We start from the raw sequence: 4,513 nt of genomic DNA, 5'->3' as shown, positions 1-4,513 counted from the left end.
CCAGGCTAAGCTGGCTGACCAGTCAACCGCAGCCATCACCAGCCTCTGCCTCCCTGGTATTGGAATTAAGAGCTTGTGCTGCCCCACTCAGTGTTTTATGTGGGTGCCGGGAATTGAACTCTGTGCTTGCTGTCCCAGCAAGCACGTTACCAGTGCAGCTATCTTCCCGGCCCCTAGAAATAAAAGATTTAGAGGGGTGTGTCATCAATTAAGGTAGGAGAGAGTGGGGTCAAAGCGGGATCCCAAAGCCGAGGTGGTGGAAACGGCTCGGGGAAGAGAGAAGTGGGGTTAGTGCTGTGAGGTCAGTGGTGGTGACATCACAGATCAGAGGTCAGAAGCTGCAGAGCTTCTGTGGAGAGCCTAGGTGACTGGCCCTCAAGGGAGGGGCCTGCTGACAAGGACAGGGACTGAAGAGCTCCCTACAGCTCCCCAGTGTGTGTACTGAGACCTCCCTACGGCAGGAGCTCTGACCAGCAGTCTCTTCTGTTGGGGAGGGAGGCACCAACCCTAGTGTGCACTGGTCGGTCCCCAGGTGTCAACACACCAGCCTGAAGCCTTAGCTACCAGCTGTGCCAGCTGTTGTCTCCAGCTGGAGCACTTTCCACCTTGTCAGCGGGACTAGAAAGGGTGACTTGAGGGAAAAGCTGAAACTTGAGGGATCATTTTTAGGGCAACAGTAAGGACAGCTGCTCATGGAGACTTTTCCAGATTCGCTCTCTCCTTCCTCAAACTGATGCTGGCCCAGGACGGCTAGGCCTGCCCACCCCCTCCATTCCTTGGATGAAGGCACATAAGAGAAAAGTGGTTTTTTTTTAAGTCGAGTAGGCCCCCAGGATTGTCCTAAGACAGCAGCAGGAGTTGGGGGTTCTGCGGGAGCTAGGGCGTGAGGTGGAGCTGATGGTTCTTACTCAGATAGTGTCCATCTTAAATCCTGTTTCCTTGGAACTTAGTACCAGTCAAACTTTCTTATTGACAATGACTTGAAAACACTCAAACCGGTCTTGGTAACAGTGGTGTAGGACATTGTCCCCAACTCCAGCAGGAAAGTGCTTTGTGGGGAGTAAACTCAGCTGCCTTGTTCATCTAGATCAGCGGTTCTCAAGCTCCCTGGTGCTGCGACCCTTTAACAGTTCCTCATGCTGTGCTCACCGTCAACCATAAAACTGTTTTTGTTGCTACTTCGTAACTGTAATTTTGCTACTTCTAGAAGTCTAATGTAAATATCCATGTTTCCCGATGGTCTTAGGCAACCCTTGTGAAAAGGTCATTCAAACTCCTAAAGGGGCCGCAACCCACAGGTTGAGAACCGATGATCTAGACTCTAGCGTCTACAGCAGCCTCGCCTTCTGGGTCAGGACTGGCTTTATCAGAAGACTTAGCTCACCTCTCAGGTTTGGTACTTTCCGGGTTTGGCCAAGATTTCGGTTCCTAGAAAGCCCACAGCCTGGTTTCCTGAGTTCCGGTACCCACTGTCGATTGACCAAGGCTTTCCTGGGAACCACTTGGCTGTGGCTGACTAGGTAGCAGAAAGAATCCACCTCGCTCGCAGCCAGGCGCGGTTGCCAGGACAGACCTGACCATGTGGAACTCCTTAGCGGTCCAAGCCAGGACTGCGAGCAACCCGTGGTTTACGAGGATCGCGCTGAGCTTCCTATTACCCTTGTTCTGGCTGGAGAAACCCACACACCACACAGTTTCTCGTGGCTTCTTCCCACTTCTGCTGGAGAATGGAGGAGGTGCTGGAAACAGGCCACAGTCTCCTCGCCATGCAGACCACCAGTGTGACGTCAAACAGCGTGGTGATCCTCCTGCCTCTGCCTTCCAAAGGCTGGCGATTACAGGCATGCTCCACCGTGCCCAGCTGCAGGGGCTTGTCTTTAAGATCATCTTCCATATCAGATTCCGATTTATGGAGCTGATTTTTTTTTATAGGTTCATCTTTTTATTTGACATGTTGACAAAACGTTTAGTCAAAAAGACCAAAGCTCATGTCGTCCTCAGACTCCTCAGATTCTTCCTTCTTTGCTTCTGCTTTCTTCTCCTCAGCTGGGGCAGTAGCGGTAGAGGGGGCAGGACCTGTGGGTGCGACTCCAGCTACTGGAGCAGGCCCACCAGCCCCTACGTTGCAGATAAGGCTCCCAATGTTTTACATTGGCCAGGGCCTTTGCAAACAAGCCAGGCCAGAAAGGTTCAACATTGACACCAGCTGCTATAATGAGGGCATTGATCTTATCCTCCCTGACCATCACCTCGTCTTCCTGGAGGATGAGAGCTGAGTAGATTCAAGTGAGCTTCCATGGAGGCCATGTTGGGGACGGCTGGCACAGTATTAGTCACCGGATGAAGTGAGGGCTTCACCCCAACGCCGCAGCCTTAGCTTCCTCGGAAGAACCGCACACCTTGGCAGCAGCAGAGGAAAAACAGTAGAGTTGAATTTTAAACACACATCTCTCAAAGTCCAAGTGTGAGCCTGTCTTCCTGGGATTATAAAGACCGATTTTTCAGTCTGACTGTAAAACCTAAAGTCAAACTTGACTGTCTATGGACAAGAGACAGATACTATAGAATCGTTATTTACTAAAAGTAGGAAATACCATCCCCAGGAAGTTTCCATTGCTGTCATCCAAAGGATAAACCCAGAGTAACATATACCAGCTGCTGAGAGGCTGGCTTACCTTTACCTGGCTTTCTCTCAGCAATCTGTGTTTCTCCAACCCGATTGCGGCTGCTAACCTACTCTATTGGCTCTTCTCAAGTCCTTGTCATGGGTCTGTATTACTTAGGGTTACTATGGCAGTGATGAAACACTGTGACCAAAGGCAGCTTGGAGAGGAAAGGGTGTATTTCCATGGTCAAAAGCAGTGAGGGCAGGAACTCACGCAGGGCAGGAACCTGGAGGCAGGAGCTGACGCAGAGGCCATGGAGGAGTGCTGCTTCCTGGCTTGCTCCTCATGGTTTGCTCAGCCTCCTCTTTTACAGAACCCAGCACCACCAGCCCAGGGATGACACCACCCATAATGGGCTGGCTTTCGCTCATCCATCACTAATTGAGAAAATGCCCTACTGGCTTGTCTACAGCTGGACCTTATGGGGGCATTTTCTTAATTGAGGTTCCCTCCTCTCAGATGACTCTAGTTTGTGTCGAATTGATATAAAACTAGCCAGCACAGGACCCAAACCAGTAATCTGCTGGCCGTTTCATGCAACTCAACCTGATAATAGTCATTGCTACCTAGAATGCGTTTCCTGCCTGGGTTACATTTCTCCTCACTCCATAGTACTTCATCTGTATTTCCCGTCACCCTCTTCTAACCATCTTGGCTATGTGTATATGCAACCTCAGCTTCTGCTGGATCAGGGAGCCTGGCCTGTTTCTTTACCTGACCAGCGTTTACCCTAGCAGCTGGTGATGTCGTAGGCACTGGTTAAGACCCATTGAGCTCTGCTGTGACTTCCTGCTTCTTGGAGGGCAGTGTCGGCCAGTAGTCGACAGTCTAGCTCGTAGAATAATCTGAGTGGGGTGGGCAGGGAATTCTCAAACCCTCACAGCTCCACCCTTGCATGGTCCTGGAAAGGGATGATAAGGATACTTCTCTCCTGCTTGAGAGGGGAGGGGGCAGGAGTCCTCTGAGTCAGACCAAATGGAAGGATAAAATGAGGATGGCCAACAGATGAACCATGGACTGGGTCCTCTTCATGTCACTGACCTTTAATATGGCTCGATCAGCAGACACAAGAGCCACAAGTTTGGTCATTGCCCTGTGAAAGGTCTGGGGATAAGGCAGGCGGTTTTGCGTTTCAGCTGATTTCATTCTGGAAAGGGTCCCTTGGCAGCCCTCTCCTCCAAGGCTTGATTAAAGTGGAAAGGATTAATGGATTTCTGCTCTTTCCAGATGCTGAAAACTCCATGAGCTGAGTTTGCTTCCTCTCTAGAAAATGTTAATTTAGAAGACCGTATGGCTGGAGCAGCTGATCTGAACTCAAGCACAGCCATGGCTTCTGCTTCAGATCTCCTGTTGAAAACGTGTCCAGAAAATGGAGGAAGGCAGGGTTTTAAGAGGTTGACAATCCCCATTTCTTCATGGGGATTCACACTCTAGGTCGAGCCTAAGAGAATTAGCATGCTGGAGAAAAGTGGCAAGAAAGCTCAGGACTCAGGCCTACTGCGATTTCCCGCACACCTGTGAGACAGGGCGCAGGGTCCCTGATCCCATTGTTTGGTATCTTCACCATTCCTGCTGACTCCAGCTCAGCCTGGGGCCAAAGTGAGAAGGCAGGTGGTGCGGGCATGCTTCCAAAAGCAGTGATTGGGCGTGCACACGGTGTGTGTGTGTGTGTGTGTGTGTGTGTGTGTATACAAACTACAACCCCAAACACACACACAAAATACTTTGGAGAATTATACAGAGCTGCATACACATAAAGAATTAATATTATCGATTCACTCAATGATTGAATACTTGGAAAATGGTAGGCCATGTGGACGGGGCCATGTACAGAAATTTAAGTTCCT

General features: G+C 50.2%; 1 pseudogene; it reads right to left on the bottom strand.

Moving 5' to 3' along the window:
- Positions 1 to 1,966: 1,966 nt before the first annotated feature.
- Positions 1,967 to 2,276, bottom strand: LOC121454892 (annotated as a pseudogene).
- Positions 2,277 to 4,513: the final 2,237 nt, after the last annotated feature.

This window comes from Microtus oregoni, unplaced genomic scaffold (genome assembly GCF_018167655.1).
Source record: "Microtus oregoni isolate MIOR12 unplaced genomic scaffold, Mior012 000013F_ref0000133, whole genome shotgun sequence".
In the NCBI taxonomy this organism is placed as follows: domain Eukaryota; kingdom Metazoa; phylum Chordata; class Mammalia; order Rodentia; family Cricetidae; genus Microtus; species Microtus oregoni.
This window is presented reverse-complemented; position numbering and strand designations above follow the sequence as displayed.